Raw genomic sequence first — 20,923 nt, 5'->3', positions numbered from 1 at the left:
AAAATTACCTGTCTAAAATGGTATTTGTTTACCTCGCATATTAAGGCTCTTCAAAGCACATAATATCCAATAAGGAATTTAAAACATCACTGCCAGACTTAGTCAATGATTACACAAATTTTTAATAATGATTACGATAATTTCCATTCTGTGTTCATGTACAACACTGAGAGGTTAATTTGCTTTAGAATGCTGAAATATGATAGTCATGCTTATTTAATGTGTAACAAATAACTTATGGCTTTATGGTAAAAAATCAGCAATTAAATTGTGATATTGTTGGCATTTTAATTTACCCAAAGATAACTTGTATGTTTTTGTCTTTTAAAAAATATCATGAACCAAGTGGAGATTACCAGGTTACACAAAAATTTAAAAAGAAAATTAAAATATTTTGAAGATACTATTTTCAAACTTGTGGCTGAGCCAAACAAATATGGCCAAAAATAAAATATTAATGTATTCATATAACTATCTTAGAAATTAGGCAGTTTTCATTGTAATACTGGTTTAGTTTTTTAAATTTCTGTCAAAAATGTTTACTAAAACCAATAAAAATAATCAAAAATAATTGTCAGGCTCTAACTGAGGTCCAAGGGGAGTTAATGGGCAAGTGGCAGGTAGCTGGAAAAGCACTTGATGAATCATAGACAATTTCAACATGGTTTTACTCTCTCTGGGTGTGAGTGAACCTGGGTGTGAACCATATGTACAATTTTTTAGCAGTGTAATTATATCTTTTACAGATAATATTGGATCCGAGCCAAGAATGAGCTCATGTGTGTGATCACCCAATGCTCCTCAAGTGGCGTGGTTACATAATGAGTGGAGTTGGGTGTCTGTACTCCAAACTCTGTGAGTCACACTGGACCAGATGTCTGCCTCCTCCCATTCTCGACTGCAGCACATCCATTTTCCTTACACTCCACTCCCTAGGCGGAGGGGGAACATAGGCTTTGGATGCACAAGTCTGACATATGAGCCTGGCACGTAGGCTTTGGGCAGATAGGCCCGATACACAAGCTTCATAAATAGGCTTTGGACACACAAGCCACAGCAATAATACAGGCAGCAACAACTCCAGGTTATGGCAGGTAACCAACCCATGGTGAGGTTACCCCAATGTTGCTTTATACATTAAGCCAGGTTTTTATTCCCCTACCTTTAGGGGCATTGGGGCAGGCAACAACAGGTTACCATTTGTCTGAATACCTGGTAGGAGAAGGTCATCCTTCTTCCTATAGGTCTTGCCACATGGCTTGGCCCCACATGGGCTGGCGACTAGCCACTTCTGTAACTTCCAGGTAGTTAACCACAAGGTTAAGCCTCAAAAAAGTACCCAGCTACTGGTGCAGATTACCATAGGTGTCCCTCCTTGGTGATCACCATCCACATTGCTCTGGGTTCAGCCCATTGACTACTTTGTTCACACCCGGTTTCAAACCATATGGTGTCAGTACTAGGCTGGACTGTGACAAGAGTCCAGGCAGCAGCAGCACCTCGTATAGACCCATCTGTGTACCATGCCTCGTTGGAAACGGGGGCATGCCCTTCCTTAAACGGGGAAGGCTTAGAGTCTAGGGCTGCCTCAGGCCCCATGGCCTTATCTTGCATTAGGACTACAGGTCCCAAGACCTCTTGCAACTCTGCTGCTAAGGGCTTTGTATTCAGCCTACTCTGTTGCTAAGTGGATGTCTACGCTGTCCCAGTGTGGGGGGTCATTACCCATGAATGCATTCATCCTGCTATAGGGTAAGCTGTCCGTATGACCACTACAGCCAGTACTGTCACACTCTCCGAAGCCTGCAGGGCGGTATATACAGCTGCTAGCTATTTCTCTATCAAGGAATAGCAGAGCTCGGCTCCCTTCCATAATTGGGACCAAAAGCCCACTGGCATTCTCAAGCGCACCGTGCGCTGCCACAGGCCCCAGCCAAAGCCATCTGTGGTCACATGCACATCCAGCTCAAATGGCTACCTCTGGTCAACTACCCGTAGGGCTTGTGCCTGCTGAAAAGCCCGTTTGACTGCCAGGAAGGTGGTCTCAGTCGTACTATTTAAATTCTAGGCCAGAAGAGCGTTGCCCCTTCTAAATCTGCCAGAGAATCAAAGGTAAACATACTATCATAAACAAGGTCATGACATATGGAGGAGCTATGCATATAGCCCTGCGACAACATTGTGGAAGTCCACTGTTGCCTTCCCATAAAGCCAAACTGTTCCTGGCTCTCTAGAGCAACGTTAATTGAGAATGCACTGGTCAAGTCCACCACATCGCGGTACTGTCCTAATTCTGTAGTCAAGTGGTCCGTCAAGTCCGTGACAGATGGCATAGCTGCCAAGCCATGTAAAACATCTACCCTCAGAATGTATTCAAGTGTGGGAGAGACATACACAGTGCATAAGCGGGGAGCCAAGCGCTGATGCTGAGGTGTAAAGATACAGGTTTCACTTTCACTGACCGGTCTTCATAACCTATGTAAGCAGGTTTGCCGAAAAACTTATCTGGGTTCCCATAAAGAAGGCTATTTTCTCCCAGTCAGTCCAGACCAAAATCAAATCTATGCACATCTGTGAACATGTCACTCGTTGGGGCCCCCTTTTCTCCCATGGGGGGATAGCCTGCAGGCGGGGCATATTCACCTTCTTTATGGCATGAACCCCTCAGTCCCACTCAATTCCACTCAGTCCTGCCAACGGCCTCCAGGCCTGCCTCTAACTCCTTTTCCAAGCTTGGTAGCCGGCCCTCCAAGCGCCTTACCAACACCTGGAGGTCCCCATTCACGGCAACTTCTAACTTTTTTTCTGAGCTGTACAGGTCTCCAGGCACCCCACCTGTGCCTGAGGGTCCATCCTTCCGCTGCATCCCTCAGGGACCGTGTGTGTACTTCTCGCAGCGCAGTCAAAATGCCCGTCCAACTCTGCCGGTAAAGGCTTGTTCCTTCTCAGTGCTCTCTGCTTCCAGCTGCTTCAGCGCCTTCTCCATGCTCGCGTGGCACCCATCTACTGCCACCCAAGTTTCCACCAGAGCCTATCCAAGCAGCACAGCTGCCACTGGGTACCACAACCCATGTTAGAGCCACATGGCCAACCCGGAATCAGGGGGGACCGAAGACTCACCTACTCCGGGATCCTATTCGTGATGCCAGTTGTCAGGTTCTACCTGAGGTGGGAGGTGGGTAGCTGGAAAAACACTGAAGAAATCATAGACAGCTTCAACATGGCTTTACTCTCTTTGGGCACAAGCGAGCCTGGGCGCGAGCAGTATGTACAGCGTTAGCAGGGTAATTATACCTTTACAGACAATAGTGGCTCTGAGCCAAACACGAACTCACGTGGGTGATCATCTAATGCGCCTCACATGGTGTGATTAGGTAATAAGCGGAGTTGTGCACCCTTGCTCTAAACTCGCTGAGTCATGCTGGACTGGATGTCTGCGTTGGCCTATTCTTGACCACAGTACATCCACTTCTCTTACAATAATGTAGTTGTTTTTCAGACGACCTAAGCTAAATTTATGTTAAGTGATAGAATAATTAGCATTAAGGCCTAGAAGAAATCTCATAAACCATTTAATTTTACATTCATTCTATTAACTTAAAACAGCAGTTCCACTTCTGGTAAAACATACTCCAAAAAATGATATTTTTTATATTGCCTTTATATATATTATAATACACACATTTTACATTATTATTTTGAATGTTCTATGAAGTCCTAAGTTAAGAATATGTTTAAGTTTGCTTCTTTGAGCTTTTCACATATGCATTTACTCATGGAACAGTTTTTAGCTTCATATTCATGTAATATTACCTTTTAAATATTAATGTTATTTTCCCTTTTGTTTTTCTGTACCCAAGGCATTTTCTCTTCTCCAACCAAGACATGTATCTCACTAGGGAGATGGGGATGGTGGTGGTAATGATAGTATGTGGTAATACTATATAATATAATTTATATATAGAAATCAAAGAGCATTATCAAGAAAACATTCAGCTTCTGGAACCTGAAAATCATATTATTTTTACAGCAAGAAAATAACCCTGAAACTCAGGCTATTGTATCAAGAAAGGAAGCATAATTTTTAAAAAATCCTCTTTGAGTATGTCAAGGGTCAATCCTGGAGTAATTTGTGCACAGCTTTTTCTGTGATATAGGAAAGATAATACGTATGCCCATCTTTTACTAAATGATGTCTGTGGTAGCAAGGAGATACAACGTAGGAGAAAAAGGGAAGAGTAGAGACAAGTAGCCAGAACTTTGTTATGATTTCTCCTTTTCGGGCTTTCACTCTGGCAGAGATTGTTAAATAATTTTAGATAATTACTTGGATATTTTATCTGCACCCCTATTTGGACTACGGGAAAGATTCTACTGTGAAAAATAACATTTCCCATGCAATATATGCAAACTTAGTTAAAAAGTTACAGTGGCAGGATCAGAAAAGGAAATGATTTACTTGGGTTTCCTGAGAGTCCCTCAGGTCCCACATGCTATGCTTGATAAATTATGAGCTAATAGACTTGCTATAAGGCCTGCCAGGGTAGGGTCAAATAATTTTGAAGCAGAGACCAGGGTAGGGCAGGAGAGTTGGGAGGCAGGGCAGACACTCCCAATCAGTGATGTGGTCCACAAATGACCAATTAATTCCAAGTTTCGTCACCAGTGACTCTACCTTGCCAGGGAGAGGAATTATAATAAATCTCTTTGGGCTTGTCCCATAGAGCTATCTTTTTGTATCACCCCACAAGTATATTTTGAAACTCAGGTAGGATTTTACACAGATGCTATAGACTTTCATAGTGACACATACATCTTGTCCTAGAGTCAGGACTTGGCAAATAGTACAAAAATGAGTCACTACAAATGTAGAACAAGTATCTAGAGAAAATGCTTTCTTGGATTAAGTGTGATTGGATTTCATTCAAGTAGTAAGATCCTGCTACAATAACTCTTCTCCTAAAATAGTTAATAAAATTGGTCAAGTACAGGAACTTACGGCAAGGTTAACACTTTGAAGTCATTCTATTTCCTAAAATATTTAAATTACATGTGTCATTGAATCCAGGAATAATTTATCATAACATGATATTTACATTTCTCATAAAATCCATAAGGCCATAGAATAGAAAAACAAGAGACAAAGATTCCTGTTTTGGTGGCTCTTTTGTTTGGTTTAAAGACATCATTCACTATTTCAAAATATGTATTGAGCAATGACTAGATTTTAGGACCTATAATACACACATGCCACACTCCCTTCTTTTAAAAAATGTATTCATGTATATGGGAGACGGAGACAGATAATCCAATAATGACAAAGCCTCAACCCGTATCAGTTTTAAAATACACTTCCTTCAATTCAAATCTTAGTATTCTCCTTAGTTTTAAAGACAGTGGGGGCAGTTGAGGATGTTTATAATGGTGTAAATATAATCATGGAACACGACCACTCAACTCTTTCTAGATAAATTTAAAACTCCATAGCATATTGTAATTGTCATTTATGATCAGTTCCCTCATCTTCTATTCACATTTCCCCTGCTGTGTGTTCTTTGCCAAAAAAAGACATTACTTTTCCTGTTGCAGTATCTTTATGCATACTGTGTGACCTGACCTGCTACTTTCTCGTTTTCTGCAAAAATCAGTGAAGCTCAACTCCTACTCATTCATACAGACTAACCTCAGATGTCATCACCTTAGAAAGGTTTTTCCGTACTCCATTGTTTCTGCTGGTCTGCTAGGTTTGGTGAGTCACTCTTAAATCTAGTCCCAGGGAACTTGGGACATAATACTATCAACACTGATCATATAGTCCTGTAATTATTGAATCACATGTCTAACTCTGCAAAATGTGAGACAAAAACCTTTATTCATCTTTTTTTGGTCATAATGCAATATTAACAACACAGGCACTCATAAAAGCATTTTCAGAAAATACTTTTCTAAAGTATTTTTTTTCTAAAATACTTTAGAAAAGGTAGGGAATTGCAGTGAAAAAGTACATATATTTTGCATTTCTGTTTATAGTATTAAATGTCAGTACTATAGATTTAAGTTATATATCAAATTCATAGATCTGAAATATTGCTCTTGCAATTAGATGTGAGAGTGAACTAAGAACATTTGTCCAACACTGACTTTATGGAATGTATTCCATAAAATGCACGCAATTATCAGTTTGATCATGAATGCAGCTCATAGGTATAAAAATGGCTGGACCAATTGACGAACGCAATGAAATATAAATTGTCACCACCTTAAGCCTTTGAGTATCATCCTATAACTCCTCTGCCATTTTCTCCCCTGGGACTTCCTACCTGGCCATAAGTCAATGACCAGAACGTTAACATCATGCTTAGCAAGAAGGAAAACCCCACAAATTTGTTCCAGAGCTCCATACAGCAAAAGAGCTGAGTAATTAATATGTATGCCCTCCACAATGTTGAAGATTTTTACTATCACTCCAGGTTGTATAAGTCATTCTGGCAACATGGTACTCGATTTGGGAAACTACTACACACATGTGTTAGGACATTATTGTCATAGCACACAAAAGAAGTTATAACATCAAAACTGACAACTCCAGTGAGGTGGAAGAGGGAGAGGCAGCACTACGCCTCAGTTCCAGGGGAGAGAAGCAGGTACTATTTCCCAAACTTCAGAGCAAAGCACTAGGTTCAGACTGAGGCAAAGGCTTCTTTAATAGGAATAGGATATACAACGTCTTGCTAGATTAGTAACTTCTTTGAATTTTAAAATGTCAGGATAAAGTTCCTTAATCCTCCCGAGTTTAGAAGTGGCCCCTAAGTCTGAAATGAGTGTGACACAATACATAAGGAATGGCATACTACCTGCATTGGGTACAGTGAGATGAAGATATAAGACATCAAGGAAATTCTGACAGAGTTCTCATGAGAAGAAATTAAACACCAATTGGTAGATATAAATAAAATCCTCTCTGTTCTAAAATTCCGGATGGAGAAAAATGACTAGCCTAGCTTGATGGGCTAGAACTGTTCTTCCATATAACTGGGTACAGAAGAGTTTTTTAACCCGTATTCTCTTGACCAGGAGAGACAATTCATGTGCAATATCTGAACTGTATAATAAATTATCTAATATTGAATGGAGTCATGATTTAGGATTTTTCCTGTTATTGGTTTTTCATTAATATGGATCATTATATAATTGATATCACTTGAGTCAAAATTTGAAAATTTTCTAGACTTTCTTCTTCTTATCTTCTATATCATTAGTTAATTGTTCTTATAAATTCTAACTCATATGGCTCTGAAAGGCTGTGATTACCTTTCCTTTCCCAAGCCACTATCTGCATTTATGTATTTTGATATCTTCTCTGATGTGTTGTAAATTATTTTTTAGGTGATGGTATTTGTGACAGGTCCCATATGTTGTATTTTGGTTACAGACCCATTTTAGTAATTAAGTTCTAATGTGAATATCACAAATTCAAGCTCTTAGCATTTGGAAATCTCCCACCATGGCAGATACCTTAAGTGGTGATGTGGTGGCTAGGGGGCTACAGGGTCAAAATGTTCACTAGTTCCAATCCATGCCCTTCTTAATTCATTAAACTAGCTGTTAATTTCTGGCCTCTCTATGTTGGATCTAGGAAATATAAGGAAAGGGATAAAAAAGATTTTACTTGACTGGTATAATTGTAATCTGACTCAGGTGTCTTCTGATGATAGATGTGCAATTTCAGGCTCATTATCTTATAGGGTATTTGTCTACATTCCTCACAGAAGCTTCCACTGGGAAATATCAGCAGAAATCATTTGGTGTGGATAGCATCACTTCTTTGGCTGTACCCATTGCTGATTCCTTACCATCTGCAAAGCCTCTGGGTGGTGTTTTTGCCCTTCTAGGTGGTCCTATGTGGGATTACTCTTTGAAAGATATCAGGCCATTTGGTTCTAATATAGTCAGCCCTCTCAACAAAGCCCTCTATACCTATGCCATCCCAAATCCATCTAGTCTGGGCTTTTACCCTTAGAATTTTGTCTATGAAGTTAGGCATTACCTTTGTGACCCTCAAACTTCAGACTCATGCCAAGTTATCTAAGTATTCCTGTGGGAGGGCCCCCAAACTTAACTTTCATTGTGGAAGATGTGTCTCTCCCATTCTTTATGAGATAACATGTAGCCTGTTGGCAACACTCTCCAAATGACACCAGTTGTTTCAATTTCAATTATTTTAAAACATCAACGTAGGTGAAGCGTTGATATTGGCTGAATTATTTTTATAGTGTCTCGGCATATACTGTACAAGTAGTCCATCTCCTTGCCTTGTTTGTGGTAACCTTCTTGATGTTTCTTCAAAGTTCACGAGAGAAATACTCTCATTTTAATATCTGATTACAAACATACGTATTTTTCACCAAATACACGAAAAACTTCTTAAGGTCCAAAACTAAGGCAATATGGAATGGTAGTTTGAAGAATAGACATTGGGGCCAGCTGTGCTATGGTTCAAATCCCAGTTCTATTATTTACCAGCTGGAAGACATTTACTATACTATTTACATTCTCTGGGACACAGTTATTCATCTGTAAAATGGGGATAATAAAACTTTATCCAAATAGATATCATATACTGAGTCCTAATTCTCATAACATTTATCAGGGTGTAAAAGAAAGTAAGTATACAAATCATACATCTTTTATCTCATTTGTATGAGATGGGATGCATTTTCCTCCGTTTACTGATGAGGCTTACAGTTGTTAATTAGCATGCCTAAGGTTGCATAGCTAAAAACTTACATAAATAACTAGGGCTGGGACTGTAGGAATTTCTCATTCCAAAATCCATACCCACTGTGATACAATTAAAGTCAATCTTACTGGCTAGTTCAGAGGATTACATGAGACAACATGTTTAAAGCACTTATCACTTTGTCTGATGTAAACTACTAGTAACTTACTAGTAAAATGTAGCCACCACTATATAATTTAATCTTACTCTTGTTTCAGTGTTCCACAGTTACTAGCGTATTGGCTTTCCATAGCTTGTAATAAGCATTAATTGAATGAATGAGTACATAAATGAATAAATAGTAACCTAGTGTTAATATGTGGTCAAAAGTCTTCCTTATCTAGTTTTCTTCTTCTGTTTTTACGGGCATTCCTGCTATTAATATTAAAGTTTCTTTTGGTATATCCAGTTAATGATGTAAAAATTTTACTTTAACTTCAGTTTTTAATATGATTTGGAAATGTTCTCCTTCAGTAAGGAAAATATTCTAACTTCTAAATAAAAATCGAAAAAGTAGCTACCACATTTATTTTGTTTTAGAATTTGCCATTCTCTTTTACCTGTTATTTAATTTATATAAACTGTTTAATTATACTATTCATATCGTGGGTGTAGATTCCACATCCTCAGTAAGCACAGTGCTTGCTGTGTAGTAGATGCTCATTTAAAACTTATTAAGTGAAATAAATATGTCTTATCATGATTTTCTAGGTGAGGAAATTGCTGATCATAAACATTAAATTGATGACCCAATTTCACAAATCTGGTCAATGTTGTTTTTAGACTGCAATGGCTGATTTTTCTCACAATCAAATCCTAAAGTCCATTCTGTTGGAGTAAATGAATGACCCTTATCTCCAGTATATTTGTAAACTCATTAAAAATTATACACATTTAGATATATAGTGAGTTACTTCCTAGGTTTTTGAAGTGGAAAAATACAGATTCATTTGCCTACTAAATTTACAAATGTTTGGAATAAAGTAAGGCTGTGATACAGCCTTTGTAAGCAACTTATTTAGTTTTTACTTAGTTTTTAGAACAGAATGTAATAAGAAACCAAAGTGTGTGATTTACTTTGATTCATTTACTTACAATGTCCATTAGTATCACACGGTTAATACTGCTTAGGGGACTTGCCTTAATAGAATGTCTATGTATGGTTTTCTTCATAATTTTTTCAAAGAAAATCAAAACAGCTTCATACTGATCCTGCTCAATTAACTTGTGTGCAGTTATAAAATGTTTCCTGCTGAGTTTTTGACTTGACAGAAAGAAAAGGGTAAGATTCGGGGATACAAAAATTAGGAATACGTTCAATGAGGAATCTCAACTAATAAGTAATAAATCTTGAGTAATAAATCTTCTTAATTATTTGCTTCGTTTAATAATGTATGTTAGGGCTGCACATGGTGGCTCATACCTGTAGTCTCTGCACTTTAGGAAACCAAGGCAGGAGGCTCTCTTGAGGCCAAGAGTTCATGAACAGCCTGGGGAAAAAGGTGAGACCCCCGTCTCTACAAAAAATATATTTAAAAATGAGCCAGATGTGGTAGTGTGTGCCTGTAATCCGAGCTACTTCGGAAGTTGAGGAAGGAGAATCTCTTGAGCCCAGGAGTTCTAGATTGCAGTGAGCTATTGTCACACCACTGCACTGAAGCATGGGTGACAGAGCAAGACTATGTCTCCAAAAAAACAATCAATCAATACAAAAATACCTATGTTAGGTAAATAGTATGTGGCAGACACTTTCCTAATTTCTAGTTTTGTACAAGAGTAAATTGTCCTAGTTTAGTGTAAAGTGAACTAATCAGGCAAAATTATTGGCATATGTGGAGTTCACTTTCTACTTAAAAAAAAAATCATTAAAAAAACACAAAATAGCTAGAAAGAAACAAAGTATGGGAAAGGGGGATTTTGCTCATGGATGCAATTTTAACAGGGTAGCCAGGAAAAGCCTTTCAGCAAAGAGAACATTTTAATAAAGACCTGTAGGAAGTGATAGAGAAAGCCATGCAAACATTTGAGAGAAAGGATCTTTCAAAAAGTTGAAATAATAAATGCAAATAGTCTACATTGAAGCAGGACTAGTGTCTATTGAGTAGAGTGAGAAAACAGAATAACAGAAGGAGAGAATCGTCAGAAAAAAAAAGCATAATGAAAGTTTGATAGAGAAAAATTTCGATGAGCCTTGTAGGTCATTACATTTTTGGCTTTTACTTGAAGTGAGGTTGGAAGACAATGGAAGGTGTTTAGAGATTTTATGGGTTCGTGGATTTGCACTGACACCTATGATAAGAGTCAAATGGAAAGAGAAGAGCAGGATGAGGGAGTAAGCCAGAAGACAATGGCCAGATTGAGCAGAGAGATGATAGTGGCTTGGATCAGAATAACTGACAGACTTAAATTAGTTTGTCTAATTAGCAATGCAGCTGTTGAGAAGTACTCAAATTCTGGCTATGCAAAGGTAGAGCTAAAAGGGATCTGCTAAATGGTAGAAGCAGAATATGAAAGAGTTGAAGATGATTCTCAGATCTCTGAATAAAGCAAATTGAAGTACAGAATTGCTATTATATTAGATAAAATAGACTGGAGGAGGAACAAGTTTAGGCAAAGGACTAAAGTGTGAAACATTTGAAGATATTCATCAGACTGTGAAATGGAAAAGTCAAATTGGGTTTTAAACTTGGGAGTCTGGAGTCCTTTAGAAGGTCCCAGCTGCAAAGGAAATACATCAATATATTTGTGAGACTGAAGCATATTGATGGTATTTAAATCCATTAATTTTGTACACTATATTTCATACCATCTCATACAATTAAAATCTTTGCTCTTGCACCCCAGCATGCTGATATTTCACTATGTATCATTTCACTCCTCATTATATACCAGCTGAAACATATCTTTTTGGCAAAAAAAAACACAATCTGGATTGTTCATAACAACACCACTTATAATATCCCGGACTGTAAGCAACTTCCATGTTCATCACAGGTTGAGAGGGTAAATACATTCTGGTATATTTATACAATGTAGAGGACCACGTGCTCGCAAAGGAGATTCTCCCCATAGTTATGCTCTTGCAAACAAAGCATGAGGTTTCTTCTCTGCAAACAGGAAGAACAAAAGAGTCAGCTGTAAACAGCAGACTCTGGGAACTGGTTAATGTTTAAGCATCTTGAGAAATCAGGGAAAGGTCAGAAAAACAATTCGTGTTAGAAAAACAACTCGTGCCTTGTGACGTGGTAAAATTCCATAAGCGGTTGTATAAAATAAAGCAGAGCGTACTGCTCTGGGCGGCCGCCATGTTTGTCCTGTCTTGTGTTGTCTTGTGTGTTCATTCCTTTGTTTAGGAAACATGCGGACGCTAACAATACAATATAATATCATAGAGCAATGAGAACCAATGAGCTACAACCACCCTCAGTAATGTAGATGAATCACATACATAACGTTGAGCAAAAGAAGGCAGACACGGAAAGTGTGTATTATACTTTTCCATTTATGTAGATTGGAAAGAAAAGTTTGAGAAATCAAAATGGTGATTATCACATGGTTGGGTAGTGACTTGAAAGGGACACAAGGAGGACTTCTGAGAAGCTGGTCCTGTTCTTTGAACTCAATGCTGGTCATATTGTTATGCTCATTTTGTGAAAAATCACCAAACTGTACGCTTTTGATTAGTGTACCGTTCTGTATATATGCTGTATTTTAATAAATTGTTTACTTAAAACTATCTTTATTGACCCCATTTCTTCCTCCACCTACTGATGTTGGAGAAGACACAGTAGAGAAGAATAAATTGATACAGCAGTTGAGAAAAAAATATTACTAGTACAATTTCCTTGAATAGATGAGAAAAGATGGGAAATAATACACATGAAGAGGGTTTTGCCACTGGTAGGAACACAGGGAGGCCATTGATAGTGTCTGGACACAGATACATGCAAAAGAGTGAATACTTGCTGTGGTGAGTTTTCACATTTCTGTAGTGATTGTTTTCATCTTCCAGGTGAAATCAGAATCATAACTAAACGAGAAGAGAGGAAGGATGGGAGGAAAAGTGTTGGAGGTTTAAGGAGAGAGTAGATAAGAAAGTAATCGGGCCGGGTGCGGTGGCTCAAGCCTGTAATCCCAGCACTTTGGGAGGCCGAGACGGGTGGATCACGAGGTCAGGACATCGAGACCATCCTGGCTAACACGGTGAAACCCCATCTCTACTAAAAAAATACAAAAAACTAGCCGGGTGAGGTGGTGGGCGCCTGTAGTCCCAGCTACTCGGGAGGCTGAGGCAGGAGAATGGCTGAACCTGGGAGGCGGAGCTTGCAGTGAGCTGAGATCCGGCCACTGCGCTCCAGCCTGGGCGACAGAGCGAGACTCTGTCTCAAAAAAAAAAAGGAAAGAAAAGAAAAGAAAAAAGATAAGAAAGCAATCATTTAGGAGAATAAGAAAATAATTTACTAGGAGAATATTGCAAGAATGTTGGCTTATTTGATTTCAGTATTCAAGAAATTAAAGTGAACCAGAGAGCGTGTGTGTGTGTGTGTGTGTGTGTGTGTGTGTCAGTGTGGGAGGCTGTATTCATCTGTGTTTTTCAACCATATTCAACTACACTGGTATGTAAGCTAGAAAGGTGGGTTTAACTAGGATTATTGTTTAGCCCAGTGGATAAGATCAAGTGAGAGCAGGGCAAGAGAAATTAGCACATATACAGGTGAATAAATGTAATGATTGAACATAGAATTTAATCTATGTAAAGTGAGGTGTGAGGACATGAACAAAGTAATCAACAGTGAAAAGATACTAAAAACATGGTTTTGAGTTCTGATGGCATTGGATGCTCTTAAGATTAGAGGTATGACAGGCAGTGAGATCAAAGAATAGGAGCTTATGGTTAGAAAATTAAAATCTAAAATATAAACCATTGGCACTTAACATTGTAATGATAAGTTCTAGTGTTATACCATGTGAGTAAGGAAGCAAGAAAGATGAGATTATAAGAGCGGAGGAAGTTAAAAAGAAAAGTTTGAAAATAGAATTTTGAGAGATAAAATTACCCATGTAAATTTTAAATCATCAAGAGTTATGAAAAAAGTAGTCTGAGAGAAACAGTAACTAAAAAGTATTAAATGTAATTTTTTTAAATTCCAAGTAAACATAAAAAGTAAGTCTCTATGTACACATATAATTTTGTATTTTGTAATGGTGGGATGAGAAGCAACACTATCTAGTCTCTATTTCTTCCCTAATGTGGTCATTTGGCATTCCAAAGTGAAATTTTTATAAGTGACATAGTTATGGTGTATCAGGCTTAAGATTTTTTTGATTATGTTTATAAAGGAAATTTAATTTCAGCTCGATGTAACTTTCAAGTTTATACAAGTTTATGTGAATGTGCATTGAGCAAGGATTACTCAGACATATTAAAAATATATTTTTAAATTAAAATAGTACGTAATTAACTTTTCCTGTGGAAGAGGAAGATTACCAAGACAAGACACAAATTACATAAATATTTAGGACATACGGCTTGTCACTCTAATCTGACCACAACAATGGCAAATAACTTTAAAATGCCCTTAAAATATTTAGATTTCTTTCCTTAGCACATATTTGGTTTTAGAGGCTTAGTTTCATGAATTTTTGTAAAATAATTAAATTGGTAAATTTAGTTATCTTATCTGATTATACTATCCTTCTAAATACACTTGCGCAAATAGTATTCCAGAATTTTTACATATTTTACCAAGATATGCATATTTACATAGAACATAGAATCATCCAGGAGAGAAGTTGAAATGTAGTAGCTATTTATTCCCAAGGTCTTTCGTAAGAAACAATAAAAGACTTCTGTGCAAGTTTAATAAATTTAAAATTACTTTAACTTTTATAAAGTTTATTAAATCTCCTTTGTACCTAAGCTATTGATACAGTATAGAAATTATTACAAAGGACTTTAGCAATCTAAAGAGACATATACAGAATGCTGCAGGTTGATGAAGGGCAAACTGGACATTGCAATTCTTGGTTCTCACTTTAGCTGAGGCAATCCTGCTCTTATCTGTTATATGTACTGGCATTCTGCTTAAGGTTATGTTCAAAACCATATTTCCCCAAATCAAGATAATAAAGGTAAAAATACTTAATATACAAAAGTAGGCATTATATCTCACTATGTTGTTATTCATATATCCATCTTATGTAATATATAATTAACTTGTATTTATTAATTTATTTTTTGTGTCTCCTCACTATATTGCAAACTCCAAAGGTTAAAGATTTGGGTCTGCTTTTCAAAAGATTATTGTAGCATTGAGAACTGTTAGTGCTCCAGGGAGAACATTAAGTGTTCCATAAATATTTTTTAAATAATTAGATTCAGAGATGGAAAGATATGCAACTACTAATTTCTCGATTATTTCCTTTCTTCTTTTAGAAAACAAATGGGGGAAATAACTGTCATCTCAGTTGTGAAGAACAAATGAAATAAAGTGTATAGAAACATTCCATGAAAGATTATGCTATCTCTAAATACAAGATATTATTCTTAAAATAATTTTCCCTAATTAATTCAGCATTCAAAGACATAAAACATAATACATGAATAAAGTTGTCAATGTTATTTTTTCAGCAATTTTAATCATAATAATATATACACTTTTTTTTTACATTTGGGTAATCCACAGAGAGATGTCATAATAGCCCAGAGAGTCCTGAATTATTTTTCTCATTTGAGTTACAAAACAACAAATGAATTTATGTAAACTGAACCAAGTAGAATGTGGGTGGTTTGAAATTTTAATTTCACTTTCTCCAACTATAAATTTTGTGTGCCTTTCATTTTGGAAGAAGAAGCCATATCTCAGTAAAAAGTAGGTAGAAATCACTTGAAAGAGAAATGAAAATATAAATAAATTTACCATGCAATTATGCTATATTGACTATTCACTTAAATAGGTAAAGTTATTTACTGTAGCTTAGTCATTTCTAACTCATTCTTTTATAGTCTTCCTAAAGTTTTAATTTAAAAAAGAATCCTGATCTACTGGATAAATATAGCAGAGCTATAGTACAATTACCCTCCCTTTCTTGTAACAAACCACTAAAGGAAATAAACTAAATTTAAAAATCTGCCATAATAAAACTAAGGGACTGAGAAAAGCTACATAATAAAAATGTATATTTCCAAAATCAAAATTAAGCAAAAGTCACTCTTGAAGTAAGTGGCCAATTTCAGGAAATGCTAGCTAAAATACTTTGGAAGGCAGGAACAGTGTCCATAGTTAACCTAAACGTTGAGAAAACAGTCGAGGGGGCAGATTTGTAAGAAAAAATGTCCCCTGGACCTGATTTGGTTTAGGGGTAGAAACAAGGAAACATAGAGTGCCATATGTGAAGGAAACAGTCTGTCTCTGTGGCAGCAGAGTATGGACTTTGAATTTTAAATTCTTGAAAGCTACCAGTATCTCCCATCCACTACAGGAAAACATTGCAAATGTCACAGCCTTCAAACAAAGATCAAAATAATCAAGAGAACAGAGTAAATCTTGTCAATAGATTAAAAAGAAAAACTTCATAGAAAAATGTTACCATGAAATAGACAAAAATTGTAAATAAACATTTTATTAGTAGTATAATGTAAGACGTCCAATCAGACTACTAATTATATAGTGTTAATTATGATAAGATTTACCTCACTGTTCATGAAAAGTCCTACAGTTGTATTTTATTCTAGAGTGTGTCATCTGAACGCCTGATAATTTCTACTTGTACTAGCATGCAGAAATATACACACTGAGATTTCTGGACAGAATGGAAATATGAAGTTTATGTTTTATAGGTAAAGCACCTATGTCAGTGAACTTTACCCAATCCTTTCCAAAGCTGTGAGAAAGCCAGCTGTTCCGTTTAGATGGCTACCCAATCCTTTCCAAAGCTGTGAGAAAGCCAGCTGTTCCGTTTAGATGGCAATCATTTACATGATTATTGGGTGTTCTCTAGCAAGTTTTTCACAGTGGGGGACTTTCTACAGATAAGAAATTCATCAGTGATGGAGGAATAGATTGCAAAATAGTCTAGTTAAATGCTACTATAGGGAAATTGCACATTTTATCTATTTAAGCATCATTGCTTTGTTTTGGAGTGTAGGTTCAAATAAGCTTTAGTATATAACATTTTCCAAGAAGTCATCCTTTAAGAAATTAGCTAGGTTAAAAATAAACTTTTGTAAGCAGAAAAACTGTTTAGCTAACTGTTTATAATCTTTAGCAGGAGCAGAGCAGAGGAATCAAATTCATCAATGTGTGATAAATAGCCCAGGCTGTAGTACTTTCTTGTACAGAGTAGTCATGTGAGAGAAGCACACACAGTAGACAACACTTTTATTCTTTAAATTATAGTCATGGAATTGGGGGGACTGAAATAGGGGGCCCACTCACTAGATTTGAAAAAATATATATTTTTTCATTTTAGTTTCACTTTGATTTAGTGAATAATTTCCAGTGGATACATTCCAAAAAAAATTTCTCTTACTCAGTCTATATGGGTGCAAATAGCTGAATCCCAGGGAGATAAGTTCAGTTTAGCAGCTTAGCCAATTGAAAAACACTAACATCCACATTGCCCAGCTTCTTTCTTACTTCTAAGGCCACAAGCCTCATATTGGCAGGAGCAACTGGGGCAGCATTCAGTATGTATCAAATTGTTCTGAGCACAAAAGGTTTCAGGGAAACAGAAGTGTTACAACTATAATAGATAAATAACAAATGACATGTTAAAAAAGGTCAATGGTACTTCAAAGTACACATAGCATTTTAAAAACATATTTGCATTAAAATAGCATGTGATTTTAAGTAAAGATATAACTGGCACATATATGTGTATATATATTTAGAGTATGATTTTGCCAAATAAGCCATGAGCTTTTGATATTTTTTCTTATTTTTTTTTTACTTTGGTAACTTTGGTTGGCTTAAATTTTAACATATTTTCTAGATTTTATACCCTTTCTATTCAAAATAAAGATATTTTATGCAAATAGTATCCAAAAGAGAGTAGTGGCTACAAAAATATCAGACAAAATAGACTTTAAATCAAAAAAGCTTTACAAGTGGCAAAGAACATTACATATTAATAAAAGTTTCAACATGGGAAGAAGATATGAGAATTGTAAACATCTACACACCTACTAACAAACCATTAAATATACGAAGCAAAAACTGGCAGGATTGAAGTAAGAAATAGCTCTACAATAATACTTAAAGGCTTAAACACCATATTCTCAATAACGATTATAACTACCAGACAAAAGGTAACTAAGGAAATAGAGGACTTACGCAACACAATAAAATAACTTGATCTAATAGATTATATACAAAACGCTACTCCACAGCATTAGCACACACATTTTTCACGAGTGTACAAAGAACATCCTGACCACAAATTGAGTATCAATAGATTTTAAAAGATAAATAGGATACAATTTATCTTCTCTGCCCACAACAGAATGAAATCAAAAATCAATAACAAAATAAAATTAATAAACTAAAAATGTATGAAAATTAACACAATGAACAATCTGAAAAAGAAATTATTGAAATAATTTCATTTACAATAAGCACCCCCAAAATAAAATGCTTAGGAATTAACCAAGAAGGTGAAAGACTTGTTCAAGGAAAACTACAAAATATGACTGCAAGAAATTAAAGAAGACATAAATAAATGGGAAAACATCTTATTTTCATGTATTGGAAGACTTAATATTGCTAAAATGTCAATACTACCCAAAGTGATCTAAAAATTCAGTACAATCCCTATCAGACTTACAAGGATGCTTTTTGCAGAAATAGAGAAACTTATTTAAAAATTCATATGGGATTTTAAGTTACCTTGAATGGCTAAACAATACTGAAAAGCAACAAAGCCAGAACACTCACACTTTCTGATTTCAAAACTTACAGCCATGCTGCAGTAATCAAAACAGTGTGTACTGGCATAAAGACATACATACAGACCAATGGAATAAAATGATCCAGAAATAAACCCTTTAAAATATGGTCTAATGATTTTTGAACAAGGATGACAAGACCATTCAATGGAGAAAAGACCGTCTTTTCAATGAGTGGTGCTGTGAAAACTGTATACACATGTAAAAGAATGAAATTGGGCTCCCACCTTATATCATGTACAAAAATTAACTCAAATGGATCAAAGAACTAAATGTCAGACCTGAAACTATAAAACTCTTAGAAGAAAACACAAGACAAAAGCTTCACAACTTTGCATTTAACCATAATTTCTTGAATATGACACCAAAGACACAAAGAAAAAAATAGACGAATTGAACTTTATGAAGATTAAAAAATATGTTGCATCAAAAAACAGTATCAACAGAGTAAAGAAGTAATGTACAGAATAAAAGAAGATACTTGCAAACTGTATATCTGATAATGGATTAATATGCAAAATATATGGAGTATTCCTAAAACTCAACAACAACAACAACAACAACAAAACAAAGAGGCAAACAATTTGAATAGATATTTATCCAAAGAAGATATATAATAATAAGCATATGAAAAGATGCCCAGCATCACTAGCAATTAAGATGTGGAGAAATTAAAACCCTTGAGTGTTATTGGTGGGAATGTAAAACAGTACAGTCACTGTGGAAAATAATATGGTGGTTCCTTCAAAAATTTAAAATTTCTCTTCTAGTTATATACCCCAAATAATTGAAAGCCAAATCTGAAAGAGATATTTGTACACCCATGTCCATATCATCAATAGTCACAGTAGCTAAAATGTAGAAGCAACCCAAATGTCCATCAAGAGATGAATGGATAAACAAGCAGGGTATACACATGCAATGGAATATTATTCAGCCTTAAAAAAGAAGAAAACTCTGATATATGTTGTGCCGTGAATGAACCTTGAAGACATTATGCTAAGTGAAATAAGCCAATCACAAAAGGCAAATATTGTATCATTTCCCTAATATAAGGTACTTAGTCAAAATCAGAGAGATAGAAAGAAAGTAGAATGGTGGTTGCCAAAGGCTTTGGGTGGGAGTAAACAGGAGTTATTGTTTAAAGGGTATAGATTTAGGTTTTGAAAGATGAAAAAATTTTGGAGATTAATAATGGTTATGGCTAAATTATGAATATATTTATTATCACTAAACTGTATACTTAAAAGTGGTCAAGATGGTAAATTTTGTGTTATGTGTACACAATTTAAAAAATGGAAAAAAGAAATCTGAGCTTGAGACAGATGTGGAATATTTTTTATCAACTTCATCCTCCTTAATTCTGTTACTTTTGAATTTTAAGATAAAGTATTCTCCCTTAAAATGCTTTAAAATGCTCTGAATTAGTGAACTGTAATCATTTTCCCAATTCCTTTCTTATGATTATATCTTCAAACTATTATAATCAAGCTTCCACTCCCATCATTTTATTCAAACTGCTTTTGTTAAAGTTGCCAGTAAATTCCCATTTAATTAATGCACTGGTAATTTCTCAGTCTTAATATGACTTGACTTATCTTGCAGGATTTGACAAAATAGATAACCTCCTTCTGAAAACGTACTTCATTTGGCAGTGGCGCCCACACTATTACTATCTCACCAATCTCTCTTTCTTGGCCACTTTTCCAGCTTCTCCCTCATCGCCTAATATCTCAAGTTACATTACCTGAGGATTTAATTCCCTTTCGTTTTATTGGAGTAGTTAACCTGTTTATAAATTTGCAAAATATTTATATGGCTGAACCCTTTCTTTTTTGCCCTTGTTTAGGTCAATTGAATTTTTTTTTAATATTCCTTTTGATTTTCTGTGGACTTTAGTCATACTTTCATATATGTGTATATATGTATAAATGTGTATATATATAAATAAATATATACATGTATATTTTTGCTTATATGTATGTATTTTGTATATAAATATAATATTGATTTTGTTTCTTTAGATATCTCACTATGCATTCTTAATTTATCCTGTCCTACTTATATTTAGTATTATAACCTCACATAAAATGTAAGAAGCTAGTGACAGTATAGTTCCATTAAACTGCTCATTCTTTTATGTTTATGTATGTGTGTGTATGTCTATATATACATATATATAGACATACACATATATA

The sequence above is a fragment of the Trachypithecus francoisi genome, unplaced genomic scaffold, assembly GCF_009764315.1.
Source record: "Trachypithecus francoisi isolate TF-2019V2 unplaced genomic scaffold, Tfra_2.0 Lachesis_group12, whole genome shotgun sequence".
NCBI lineage: Eukaryota > Metazoa > Chordata > Mammalia > Primates > Cercopithecidae > Trachypithecus > Trachypithecus francoisi.
Note: the sequence above shows the minus strand (reverse complement) of the source record.